Consider the following 14,251-nt stretch of genomic DNA (forward strand, 5'->3'; position numbering starts at 1 on the left):
GCCTGAAGGTCCAAAGCCCTGATGATCCCTTCGGTCTTTTCTGACTGACCCTTCCCTCGGCTGGACCACCACGTTTGTGTGCCCCGGCAGAACCCTGGACCTCCCTCTACACTCAAGCACTGGGTGACCTTGCCCAGGGTCATGGCTTTAAACACCTGTATCCCTCGTCTCCGAACACGAAATGGCCAGCACTTCTGACTCCTGACCTCTACCTGGGTACCAACTGAGCTCAAATTTAACATGTCTGGTAAAAGCATAATTCTCCACTCCCTTCTACCCCTAGTGTCCACTCTCCTCAAGGTACCACTGTCCACCCAGCCACCCCATACATCTCGATCTCAGCTCCCACAAGGGCTTATCACAATTTGTAATCCTGTACTAATTTATCTATGTACTGGCTTACCACACACACATGGATGGGACATAAGCTCCTTAAGGGCCAGGACCCCAACTGCTTGGTCTATTATCTCCAGTCGCAAGCAAGGTACAGGGCATCCACAGGGCTCAACCGACATCTGCTAATGGCCAGCATCATTGGGCACTTTGTGAGGACTCATGTCTCACATGCAGGTTTGATTCTAAGGTCAGCGTGCGAGGTAATCAGAGTCAGTGTCTTTGAAACTCTTTGAAACGCTAGGGAGGCACCAAATTGGAAACTGACACGCCAGCTCATTTTCCTCCCAGGAGGGAACAGACCATTGTTTCTAAACTTGCACCCAGATAAGCCTTGTGTTTAGGAGCCGGGTGTAGCAAAAACTGGTAGTCTTGCGACTCAGTGGGGTCAAGTGAGGCCCAAAGGGGCCACAGAGTCACTGCAGGGAGGGGCAGCACACTCCCTGCACTCATCACTCTTTCAAAGTGCACAGGACTGAGTTCCCAGGTTAGGTGCAAGTGAGGGGACTTCACTGACCTGACCACCTACTGTGTGCAGTCTCAGGCCAAAGAGCCTCAGGCTTACACTACCCTGACCACCTCTTGGGGTTGCAGAGAGCCCGTGGGACTGCACAGCCCCTGGGGAGCGTGGCACGAGGAAGGCACCACCAGGGGAACTTTATTCATTCTCCTGCCGTGGTCTGTACAGAAGAGGTTATGGGTCCCTCTGGTGGGGCGTGGACTCTGTGCTGCCAGAGTCATTCTCTGAGTCATCTTTGCGTCTGGGCACAGGCTGGAACTTGAGCAGGACAGGTGGGGTGAAGATGGAGGCCTTCACAGATGGGGATAGCATCTCCTTGGTGCTGGCAGAACCACTGCAGGCTGAGGGCCTGTTCAGGAAACACAAAAGACATGGGTCCATGAGGGGGACACGGCACACAGGGCCATCAGTGGAACACACGACAAAACCCAGGCTGTGGGATGCCTCTCGATACATTACTGCTGCTGGAAATCCCTCCCATGGATGTTTGCTCAAGGCTGTTCATTGCAGCAATGTTTGTGATTGTGTAAACCTGGAGACAATCCAAACGTCCATCAGAAAACAGCTAAAAAAAACATGGTACAGGCATGCAGTGGACTATTCCACAGCTGTTTAAGGAACAAAGTTGGTCTGTACATCCCAGCAAGTAAAGACACCCCAATGGTACAGTAATGGAAAGAACAAGTTGCTGAGAGGTACGTGCAGTACAATCCTGATTTGATTAAAAAAAATTAACCAATGTATTGGGACTCATATTTCATGTATTCATTTCTATATTGTGACCTTTTTTCCATAGAGTATGTTATGCTTTTGTAAACTTTTAGAAAACAATTTAAAATAATCCATTTTGGGGGATAGTGCCAAGACAGCACAGCTCACTTAGAAAGCAATACATAACAGGAGGCTAAAAATTGTCCCCATTAATGAAATATTTCAACAAGCAAGGGTAGTTGAGTAAATGATGCTCCGTCCACACAGTGGGGTGGGTATTTTGCATCTATGATTACTGGTGAATTTCTAGGTATTTTTAATGACAGGGAAGCAACATGTTCCAGAACTGGCTGCAAAGCTGCTCACAGGACGCTCCTGACTATGTAACAAACTACTACCTGTGCACGTACACTCATGTCCATGGGGAACACCTACAGCGAAACAGGGATATGTGCCAACAGTGGTTATTTCTGACCTTGGGAGTGAGAGTGATTGGTGTCTTTTTTGGGTAGTTTTCAAACTGTCTACAGTAACTAGATCCTGTTTTAGAATCTGAAAAATGGTAGTGCTTTTGAAAACTGTTCCTACCCTTTCCCTTGTAATTTCACTTCTGGAAATTCATCTTGACATTCAGGGACAGCTTAGCACATAAAGATAGTGATGCCAGGTAATTCCCTGGCGGTCCAGTGGTTAGGACCCCGCATCTCACTGCCAAGGGCCCAGGCTCAATCCCTGGTCAGGGAACTAAGATCCCACAAGCCGCGCAGCAGGGCCAAAACAAACAAACAAACAAGAAACCAAAACCAAACAAACAAAACCCCCAGAAGCAGCAGGTGCAAGAAGGGCATGCTGACCTTCACCCATTTTCTCTGGAAGCGGGAGATAACATATTTATGCCCATCCACCACATACATAGATACACACGCATGCACACACACACGCTGAGTGAGGGTACCGCACATGCTGGACGTCTGTCACACGGCCAAGGAAGCTGGCGTTCAAAAGGCTGTCAAGAAGTGGACAGCTCCCCAGGGCTTTAATGTTAAGTGCCAAAGGCAAGATTTTAAAATGGCATTGTCCGATTGAATCATAACTTTATTACACCATGCCTAGAAAAAGCCAGAAGATCTCTCGACAGATCTTTCTGGGGTGAGGAAAGTGTGCTAAAATTAATTGTGGTGATGCGTTCATACTGTGAATATACCAAAGACCTGTGGTGACCTGGCCCCCACTGTGGCCCTGCTGTTCTCGAGGCCCTGACGGTGCTCAATGCTTTACTGCTAAGCTTGGCTTTGTCACCTCACCACTGGCCACCCCCTGCTCTGTCACCGGCAGTCAGTCACCTTCACGCCTCTTCACGCCGCCTCCTTCCACCTGAGAGCCTCTTGCTTCCACTTAGACACAACTCATGGGTCTATACATTCGTGTGTAATCACGCCAAACATTTTAATTTCTGCATAGTATTCCATAATTATGTGAATGCACATTTGAGCTGTTTCCAGTCTCGCTCTTTCTAACTGACGCTGCCATAAACATTTTTATACACAATCGTTTTTTCTTTCCCTCAATCCTCTCCTTGGGGCCAGGTTCCAGGATGAAAAATACTAGACTGAAGAATTTGAGAACTGGCATGGCTCCTGATATGTTTTGACAGATTGCCTTTCAACAGGACTAAGCCTTAATTTTTGTGCTTTAAAGGAGACCATCGAGGACTTCCCTGGTGGCGCAGTGGTTAAGAATCCGCCTGCCAATGCAGGGGACATGGGTTCGATCCCTGGTCCGGGAAGATCCCACATGCCGCGGAGCAACTAAACCCACGTGCCAAAACTACTGAGCCTGCACTCTAGAGCCCGCGAACCACAACTACTGAGCCTGCATGCCTAGAGCCTGTGTTCTGCAACAAGAGAATCCACCGCAATGAGAAGGCTATGCACCACAACGAAGAGTAGCCCCCGCTCACCGCAACTAGAGAAAGCCTGCGAGCAGCAACGAATACCCAACGCAGCCAAAAATAAATTAAATTTAAAAAGAAAGAAGAAATTAAAAAGAAGAAGAAATGCAGTACTGACACATGCTACAACATGGGTGAACTTTGCAAATGTTATGCTAACTGAGAAAAGCCAGTCACAAAAGACCAATTTATGGTATGGTTCCATTTACATAAAATGTCCAGAACTGACAAACCTATAGCGACAGAAAGTAGGTTAGTGGTTGCCTAGGGCTGAGGGAGAGGGAGGGCCGAACAGGCAGAGGACTTTCGGGGCAGGGAAACTATTCCATACAACACTGTAATAGTGGACACATGTCATTATACATTTGTCCAAAACCATAAGATGTACATCACCAGGAGTGACCCTAATGTGAACCATGGACTTTACATAATGACACGTCAATGTAGGTCATAGTTTGTATTAAAGGTTCCACTCTCTGGCGGATGTTGATCGCGGGGGGAGGCTGTGGGGGGAGGGCAGAGGGATATGGAACTCTCTGTACTTTCAGCTCAGTTTTACTGTAAACCCTAAACTACTCTAAAAAATGAAATCTATTTGAAAATTTTAAAAAGAATGAGTGCTGCTACAACATGGATGAACCACAAAAACATTAACCAACTGAAAGGAGCCAGATACAAAGACCACATATCTTATGATACCATTTATAGCAAACGTCCAGAATAAGCAAATCTATAGAGACAGAAAGTGCTGAAGAGGGGCGAGTGGAAGAGTGAGGGCTACGGGCTTCTCGGGTGAGGAAAGTGTGCTAAAATTAATTGTGGTGATGCATTCCTAACTGTGAATATACCAGAGACCATAGAATTGTGTGTTTATTTATTTATTTAATCGTTTTTGGCCACACCTTGCAGCTTGTGGGATCTTAGTTCCCCAATCAGGGATGGAACCTGGGCCCCCTGCAGTGGAAGCACGGAGTCCTAACCACTGGACTGCCAGGGAAGTCCCAGGAATTGTATATGTTAAATGGGCGAATTATACCATGTGAATAATACCTCAATAAAGCTGTTTTAAAAAAAAGTCATCTGATGCAATGAAGCAGCTAATCTAAATACTCAATGACGTGGGAAATACTTGACAAAAACGGTAATAAAAAACCCATATTCAGTAAATCCCTGCTTTGCAAAACACGCATGTAGATAAAGCACAGGGCTGCCCACAGCTGATTGAATCGTTCCCTTCTGTTGGCCTCTGGGCTGTTTGCTTCTGGTTTCCCACCAGCACAAACACTAGGAAGGGGGAGCAACCTTCCAGCACCCCTGACGACATTAGGGTCCCTCCTGGAAGTGGGAGCGACCATCACACTGAATATCCTTCCAGCCCTCATGCAGGCTGCTCAGAGGCCAGATGGTTCGGGGGCACACTTACCAGGGGAAGCCAGGGCAGTGGAGCTTGTGCGCATTGTTCCTGGCCAAGTACAAGAAGTGGAAGCCTCCAGGATTGAGGACCAAGGGGGTCAGATCGACTACATGGCTGCAAGACAGGGCGGGGCGGGGGACACACTCAGCTCTGGGCTCCTCCAGGGTGGGGGGTGCCTCCCCAGCCTCGGGGGCACGGGGGCTCCGTACTCAGGCAGACCTCTGAGCCCCGACTCCTCCCTGGGACCAGGAGAGGAAGGACCACTCAGGATTGCAGGATGGATCCACTAAGAGAGGGGAGGGAATCACAGCCCAGCTAGCACAAAGCAGGCTCTCCCAAACCCTCCCGTCTCATTTGCCTCGGGCCCGGGATAAATCCTCCCACCTCTTCGGGTTCGATGACAGGCCGGTCCAGTTCAATTTTGCTTCAGACCTCGAAACTTCCAATTGCTCCATCTGCAGCAAACAAAAGAAACTTTAGGACAAGGGTGGGATCCTCATCGTGAAGAGAAACACCTTCTCCAAGAACTATGAGAACGATGTGCCTTCCAGTCAATCAGCAAGCACACCAGGCTCATCCTCGGTGCCACCTGGAGCTTGGTATTAGGGGGATGGGGCCCGGCGTGGGGGCTGGGAGCCAACAGAGGAGATCCCAGCCTCGCCTGGGGGACAGGTGACGGATAAGCAGGAGTCAGGAAGGGTAGGTGAGTCGGAAGGGCACTGCAGAGGTACTTACAGGGCAGCCTGGAGAATGACACACACGGGGAGAGACAGGCTTCAGGCGTCCCCTGGGAGTCCCGGAATTGCGCCAAGTTCACTGAGGCCAGGCAGGCAGAGCCCTGTGCCTCCCCCAGCCCGACTCTGCGAGCAGAGCAGCCCCCTTTCATCTATCTACTGCTGCCTGCAGAGAAAGTTCTGGGAACCACTGCTGTGGGACCGGGCATCGCTGGGGTGCTTCTGAGCAGGGGGTTAGAGGCTGCCCCTCCCAGGGCCACTGACCGACGGGCTGGGCAGCAGAGGGAAGGGGCCAAAGACCCTGGGCAGGGTGTAGACAGAGGTTGATGGGGCCACCATGGAGGCCATGGTGGTGGCAGGCGGTGGCAGCAGGGTTGGTGGCAGACACGGGAAGGTCGACCGGTCCCGCAAGACGATGGGTTCTGGTTTTCGGTTTTGGCTTGCTTCTCTTCTTCTTGGCATCTGGGACAGAAGGTGTCGGTGAGCACCTACCCCAAGGCCCAAACAGGTTGGGGGGGCGCCAAACACAGGCCCTCCAACAAGGAGGGAGGCAGGCCCACAAAGGGCATCACTACTGACGGGCACGAACACACGCCACCTCACTGGCCCCAAAACCACCCCACAGGGCAACAGTACTTTTGTCTCTATCTTACGAGTGGAGCGGGAAGTTCGAACTATACAAGGTCCAGGCAGGGGCCACACCGGGCTGTCTGCCTTCCAGGGCAGAATTTCACAGCAAGTGACGTAGTGTCACCGCCAAGGAGGGCTGGGCTTGGCCCGAACAGGTTGGCCTGCCACCCACCCTCCCAGGCATGGCCCAAAGCCCTGGAGTCTGCCAGCACCCCAGTGGGGTGTCCAGTCCCCAGACAGTGAGCCCACCGACTACACGCAGCCCCGGGTCATCCTGGGGGTGCGCAAAGGGTGCACGGGGAGGAATTCTTGCAGAGGTGGGCTTGGGGAGGAACCTAGGGCCTGCACCTCCTCTCTCCTGTTCTAATGAGCCTGGGTCTTTCTACTGTTCAAAGCTGGGTCCCACCAGCAAAGTAGGAGTTAACAAGCCCCTCCTGCAGCCTCTCAGACGGCTCATCTAGAGTGAGATAAGCACTGCCAGGGAGCATTGGCTGGAGGCTGAGCGCCTCCCCTGAGTCTCAGTCCAGCTCCACCACACCTGTGTGGCCTACACATGCCGGACAACCTCTGTGGGCCTCCATTTCCTCTTCTGTAAAACAGGGATAAATAACACCACACCAACATCTTGGGAGGCCGCGGTAAGAGCTACACATGCTGTGGGTCCAGCTGTTGGATGAACGGTGCCGTGGGACCCCCCCCCAGGTGAGCTGGGCCCCCCAATGTGAGGCGAGACAAAGAAGCCCAACACCACCATCCATCCCTGAACACGGACACTCCCAAGGACCAAATCCAAACCTCATCAAGGCTTTAGAACGACTATCCAAGAAACAGGCAGAGGGGGAAGAGCAAACACACCAGCGGACCCAGACAACAGATACAAACCCATCGAGTGGGTCCCCCAAAGAACAACACAGTTCTTTAGTCCATAGCATCGGGGAAAGGTGAGGGCATCCCGCGTCCAAAGGAACTTCAAAAGACGAGGACAGAATCCCCACCTGCCACCCTGTGTGGCCACTAATGAGGCCGCCTCTCATTTCACTCTCGCGGGGCCCGGAGTGTACACGAATTTGCCTCCCACCCAAACAGTGTGCAGGCCTCGCCGGATCCTGATTGACAGACCGAGCGTAGATAGCCTTCTGTGGACCACCGGGGAGCTGTGAGTCAGGTCAACCAGGCTGCTCGAGCCCAGCGCGGATGGAGCCTCACCCTGGGAGTATAAGTACACGCGGTGGATGCGCCTCTTGAGCTGCTCCAGGCGCTGGTGCATCTCCAGGGCGCCCATGCTGTTGCAACAGTTCAGCTCCCCCTGGACGGCACACGAGACCTTGGCCTGCGACGACAGCGGGAGAGGCAGGGAGGAGGAAGCCGGACGCGTGAGCCGCCTGGCCAGGGCCGCCTCCTGAAAGACCCCTCCCAGCAGCTCAAGCAGGGCGGACACCGGCGCCCCCGCCCCCACCTCGGAACCCCGGAGCCCCGCCCCCCCGGGCCCGCACCCAGAGGAAGGACAGGAGCCCGCGCCGCTCGCACTCCGCCTGCTTGCCCTTGCGCACCACCCTCTCGGCCAGCGCCGGGTTGCGGTCGAGGCTGCGGAAGAGGAGGCGCAGCGCGCGCTCAGTGTAGGTCGCCACCTGCCTCTCGAAGTCCTCCTCGAAGATGAGCTGGCAGAAGGTCACACTCTGGGGGAACTCGCTGTCGAACTCGTCCAGAACCTCCATTCTCCAGGGCTTCGGCTGCCGGGCTGCCTGGCTGCCTGGGGGCGGAGCGGCCGTCGGGGACGGCCCACTCCACCGGCCCCAGGAGGGGAGGAGGGAGACCCCCCGAGGGCCAGAGCTCGGGTCACCATCCAGGCGGGGCCACCGGGATCCGGGCGCGCCCACCCCACCCGCCCAGGTCAGGGAGAGGAGGGGTCGGCCCCAGAAGGCCAGGCCCGGGGACGCACCTTTGTCCCCCTTCCACCGCGCCTACGCAGGCTCCCTCCGCGCGCGCCGCCGCACAGACAACTCCGGCCAGTCTCGGGAGACCGCGGGCCAATCCGCGCGAGACGGCCGCACGTGACAATGCCGGCCGCTCTGCGCATGCGCCGTCAGGCTTCGACGGCGCGGCCGGTGGGACGCAGGTACCCCTGGCGGAGGCCCATACCCCGGGGTCCCGCCCGTGGCCACGTCAACTCTCACAACTTCTTTAAGGCGCTCGGCCCCTGGCCGGACTCCAGTACCTCCCATCCTGGCTGCTCCCCTCCTCACCGTCTGTAGACAAGGCCGCAGGAGTTCTTTCTGCCCCCAACTCCTCTAGCCCCGGACTTTTCACGCTCCTCTGACTTCCTCTCCCGCTTCTATCCTGTCTCCTCTCCTCATGAGGGTCCTGTCTTTACCATACCTTCTTGGACATCTTACCCACTTCTTAGTCCCAACCTAGAACTGACTTAACTAACCCCAAGTCCCTTGAGTTACAGACCCACATCTAAGTGTCCCCAGGGGACGTTTCCTGGGCATCTCACGCTCAGCACATCCGGATTGGCATGCAGCTTCTTCCCTCCCACCCTGAAATCTGCTTCTTTTCCCTCTCCTACTTGGTCAGTGGCCGACCCCACCATCCACCCCAGCCGCTGATGAGGGGGTGCGTCCTGGACTGCTTAGTTCAGGTCCCCTCCTAACCCACCCCCCTCTCCATCAGCCCTGTGATCCGTGGAGTGCACCTGAGATTTTTTCACTTCCTACCACCAAACGGCCAGCTCCAGCTCTCCCCAACACAGGAGGCAGCATTCACTTCCTCTTGCTTTGATGTCACAGATCAAGATGGACACAACCAAGGAGGGAGAAGGTCTGGCCTGTGCATCTCGCCTACGGGTGCAGGCAGACTCAGATACACCTGCATCCAAATCTCTGCCACCATTCTGCCACCTGCCCCAGGCAGGTGGCCCCCGATGTGAGGCGGGGTCCATATGACTTACAAAATCAGATTTGACTTTAAAATACATAGTAGGTGCCTTTTTAAAAACAGGACAAGCATCCTCTGAGAGGTCAGGCAGACCCCTGATTAACACCCCCATCATGTTATGCTTATAATACTTTACACTTTTTCTGTTTATTTGGATTTTTAAAGTGTATTGTGCCAGGCACTGCCAAGAAAGAAAAAACTACATGCTCCCTGCCTTCAGGGGCTCCCCATTTAAAGAGGGCTTCAGCCACAGGGAGAAAAATGTGATCTAACATGCTCTGGTGGAGGAACATCGGATGTCTTGGAGCCCAGGGAAGGCTTCCCAGAGGAGGGGACATTTGAGCAGAGCCCTGAGTTCACAAGCCTCTCCCAGCAAGGGCAGGAGATAGCTGCATGGGGGTCTTTGGCCAATGGGTACAGAATCTGCACGAGAGCAAGAGGTGGCCACCTCCAGCCATGGGCCTAAGTCAGGTGAACTTGGGATGGAGGAACCCCAAGGGGTCAGGTCTAGGAGACAGAGGAGCATGTGTCATTTCCCCTCATCCTCCCCGGGATGCCAGGGCTTCTACGCCCAGGGTGGGGGTGAAGCCAGGGCCCCTCTGTGCTCAACCATTGGTGAGGGGTACTCCCAAATGCCCATCCGGAGACCTGAGCCTCCTCTCAAGGAGACAGGCTTGAGTGGCTGTCACTGGGCACATCAAAATCTTTTGTGTCTGGTCCTGATGCTGGAGGTGACCCTGCAAGCACGCCTGGGGCCAGGCTTCTTGGCCGTTGGGCTCCACTCCCCCCCGATTCCAGCTGTGAGGGTGGGCATGCCAGGCACCTCACAGTCTCTCCTGCAGGCTCAGGGCAGCACATGTCCCTGTAAGAGAACAAGTGGGCATGGTTGGAGGACGTGAGCTGCAGGCTTTGTATCCCGAGTCCACTGTCCACCCAGCTAGTGCTGCTCCTGCTGAGAACCCAGGAGAACATTCTCTCCAGAGCTTGGTCCTCCCCAGGCCTTCCAGGAGGGCTGGGCCCAGGGCACCTCCACGTAGTCAAGGTTGTTGAGCTGGCTCTGAGCCAGGCCTGGGCAGACCCTCCGTGCAAAGCAATGGGCCTCTTTCTCCACAGGGCCCTGACCAAACCTCAAGTCCACAGGCTTACCTGGGAGCTGGTTGTAAAGATCCTCTTCAAACCATAGCTTTTCTGAGTCGGAGGCCTCTGCCCCTTCCCCCTGCCTAGCCATGATCCAGATGGACAGGTTGGCGGAGGACCCCCCAGCTCTGCCCTCACCTGATCCTCCGATGGAGAGTCCAGACCAGCTCCACACCTGCGCCTTACTGCTGGTTAGTGGAGTGAGGCAGCAAGACTCCCCCCCACCCCCCAGGCACTGTGGCTGGTGGGCTGGGCCTGACCGATGCCCTTTCATCATTGCACTGCTTCCCAGTGGCCCACAGTAGTGCAACAGGGAAAGAGTGTCAGGCAGGCCTGCCAGTGCCTCTCCCAGTGGTAGGTGGGGATCTGAGACCTGGAATGCAGGCCCACAGGGGCCTGAGGCGGGGCCTCTGCCTGGGGAAAGGGTGCCCTCTGACCCCAGAGGCCCTGGCCTGGCCAGGATCTCAAGTTTCCATGGAGAAGGGATCGGAGCTGGGCAAGGGGGAGGGGAGGGCCTGCAGGTCCAGGGGCCAGGCCTGGGGAGGGAAAGTGGCAGTGTGGGGGAAGGGGTCCCCAAGGCTGGTCCCAGATGCTTTGACAATATCATTGCACTGCTCCTCAAAGCACAGTAGTGCAACCTCGTCAGAGCACCTGCGGCCAGCAGCGGGGAGCCCCACCACCCCCAATACACGCAGGGCGGGAAGCTCAACCGTGGGTGGGTGGGGCTAGGGGCCCATTCCTAGACAGCAGGGCAGGGAGGGGATTTCAGCGGGGCTGCGGTCCTCGGAGTCCTCAGGACCCCAGAGGGGCCGGACCCTCCCCAGCACCCTCCAGATTGCCGTGGGGTTGCGACCCCAGACTGAGGGGCAGCTCCACACCCTGAGCGGGAGCGCGCCCGGGAAAGGGCGCACACACAAAGGAGAGGGGCCCGCGCTCCAACGCGGTCCGAAACCCACTCGCGCCTGGGGCGGGAGTGGATATAGCCCGACGACCCTGCGCCCTCCCGCGGCCTGAGGCTCCGGGAGAAGAAGAGTGGTCCCACTCCGGGCCGACGCGCCCCTGCCGACTCAGGCCCCCATCCTTGGCCCGTGGCTCCTGGCCCCCAAGTTGGGCTCCGCATTCTGTCCCAACAGATTCCCTGCCCGGCGGCCCAGAGCGAAGAAGAGGAATGGGGGGCTTCCCGCCCCTCTAGGGTCACCTGCCCGGAGGGGGCGCCCGGGGTCTGGTCTGCGCCCCTCCACACCGCCCGCCGGGTAGGGCCGCCCTGCCCGCGCCCCCACCTCGGACCCAGCTACTCACGCGGCGGGACTCCCTTTCCGCCCCAGGCCGGGGCAGGACTCGGGAGGTTGCGGGGAGAGGTCCCGGCGGCCGTCAGCCCGCGCTGCCCCCCAGGACCACTCCGCACCTCGTGGCGCCCTCCCGCCGCCGGCTCCATCTTTAACTCGCTGACAGGCGGCGGCCCAGCCCCCGGCTCCTTAGCATAGCGCCGCGCTCATTGGCCGGCGCCGGCGGGGGCTTCGCCTTCTGCACGCCCATTGGCTGAGGCCGGAGCGATTTCAAAATAGCCTGCGGGCCCGGATTGGCCTGGCGCGGGCAGAGGCTGAGGCTCCGCGGTTTTAACAATGAGTTTTACAAACACTTTCTCCCCATTCATAACTTATCAAAGGGAACTTTGCCCGCCTTTTCGCAGCTCTAGTCTCGGTGAGTTTTCTCGCCGCGCGGGCGAGGGCTCTTGGAAGCCCAGTGGGGGGCGCCGGCCGCGCGGCCAAGCCCGCTGGGGAGGGGGCTACGACTGGAGGAAAATGTCCGGACCCGCGGTCAAGCCTGCACCAACTCGACCGCTGGCTGCCCCGTTTTGCAAACTGAAATTGCTCCCTGTGCCTCTCGGATGGCATGTTCGGCTGCGGTGGACTTCCTGGCTGAGGTAGCCACCTCCCCACCCAATCCCACCGCATCGCCCGACTTGACCCAAATGAGATTTGTCTGAAGCCCAAGGGTGGGCCTGGCCTGCGGGATCCGGTCTTGGAGCCCCTGGAGGCTTGTGGATCTGTGGGAGGCACGGGGAAGGGGGCGTCGCTTGGGTCCCTGCGTGACTGTGGATAAGCATTCATTAAATGCTTCCGCAGGGCTGATGACCCGGAAGGATGTACACCGCCCGCCTGGCCCTCATAGAGCTGCAGTGTGTGTTGGAGCGGGTGGTGCTTAGGCTACTGTGCATCTGGGCCCCCTCCTCTTTTATTCTCTCAGTCCAGTGGCTGAGAGCAAATGTTTTGGACGCAGGCAGAGCTGGGTTTGAATCTTTAGCAACCTCGGTTGCCTCCTCTGCAAAATTAAGATGACAATTGAATGTGCTATGCTTCATAGGGTTGTTGCCAGGAGCAAATGAGATGCTCTGTAAATCGTTGGCCCAGTGCCTGGCACGTAGTTTTCAATAAATGAGAGCTCGGCTGCTGCTGCGGTTTTAATTTTTGGTCTTGTACTGCATTCTGCCTGCAGCCCTCTCACCTGCTCCCACAGCTTTGGCCTTGATTTCCCAAGGATTCTTACATGCTGTGTACTGTTGGAGTCTCCTCACTTTTGTATGTGTGGTGGTAGGGAGGTAGCAGAGGCAGAAGTGGGCTCTTACAGCCCAGAGGGGCCAGGGGTGGATCAGAGGAATGCCCCTTAGATTTGCACCGTGGGCCACACTTTTGATGCCCCGCCTACACCCCCTTAGCACTCACCTCTACCGAAAGGATGTTCCCTGCTGGCACCTTCGGCTCTGCTTGAGGGCTTCATTCTGGCTGTAGAATACAGGGCAAGTGGGAAGTGCTGCAGAGTAATCCTCCCACCTGTCCAGCAGCCCTCAGCCAATGAGAGAAGATATGCTGGTTGGATAAATACCCCCACTTTCTTGCCCCGTGGTTGGGACTTTTTTTTTTTTTTTGTGGTACACGGGCCTCTCACTGTTGTGGCCTCTCCCGTTGTGGAGCACAGGCTCCGGACGCACAGGCTCAGCGGCCATGGCTCACGGTCCCAGCCACTCCGCAGCATGTGGGATCTTCCCGGACCGGGGCACGAACCCGTGTCCCCTGCATCGGCAGGCAGACTCTCAACCACTGCGCCACCAGGGAAGCCCGGTTGGGACAACTTTGATGCATGTTCTACATGGGGGCCCAGCGCTCCCTGGTGGGATGAAGCCCTAGTTGCTCACAGGGGTGACTTGCTCAGTAATGCAACCTTCACCAGCTGCCTTGCCTGTTCCTCTGAGCCCCACTCTTCTGCCCCAGTGTTTTCTGGGATCACTTCCCAACCATCTGCTTGGACTCCTGTCTCAGGTCAGGTGAGTGATGGGAGAGAAGTGGAGACTTGTAGACGATGCTCAAGAGGTTTGAGCAGAGCAGGACCTCATGGGGGAGGGGACAGGGGCATAAAGGGCCTAATTATGATCCTCCTCCCCTCAGGTCTCACAATTGGCTAGAGCTTTTCTCCCACCCCCTAAGGTCAATTGATTTCTCAGAAGTAAGGTGCTCTGCTCACCCTCCTCCAAGACCCTTCCAACCAGTTGCCACCCCCAGCCTCTCCTTCAGCTCTTTCATTCTCCTGCAGGAAAGTGGCAGCTCCCCAAGCCTCTCTGACTGTAATCTCCACCATAACCTCTAGAGGTCACCCACGCACCAGCAAAATAGCTATTACCTTCCTTTATCAGGGCCCGCCTATTTATTGCTCCTTTCTTTAAACTGCAATGCTTTGCCGGCTCAAATTGTGCCTCTTCTTCCAGGAAGCCTTCTCAGATGTCTGCAGCTGGCAGTTCTCTGTGGTTATCTTCCCTTGCAATATCTTTT

The 14,251-nt window shown here is 56.0% G+C and overlaps 1 pseudogene across 1 annotated transcript; it reads right to left on the reverse strand.

Annotated features, from left to right (window-relative positions):
* Nucleotides 1–1,087: 1,087 nt before the first annotated feature.
* LOC307062437 lies at nt 1,088–8,068 on the reverse strand (annotated as a pseudogene). The gene is made up of 6 exons: nt 7,847–8,068; nt 7,560–7,683; nt 5,988–6,185; nt 5,374–5,444; nt 4,999–5,103; nt 1,088–1,262 (listed from the first exon to the last, which is right to left on the reverse strand). The product of its transcript is annotated as an uncharacterized misc_RNA (transcript).
* Nucleotides 8,069–14,251: the final 6,183 nt, after the last annotated feature.

The sequence above is a fragment of the Hyperoodon ampullatus genome (genome assembly GCF_949752795.1).
Source record: "Hyperoodon ampullatus genome assembly, chromosome: 13".
Classification (NCBI taxonomy): domain Eukaryota; kingdom Metazoa; phylum Chordata; class Mammalia; order Artiodactyla; family Ziphiidae; genus Hyperoodon; species Hyperoodon ampullatus.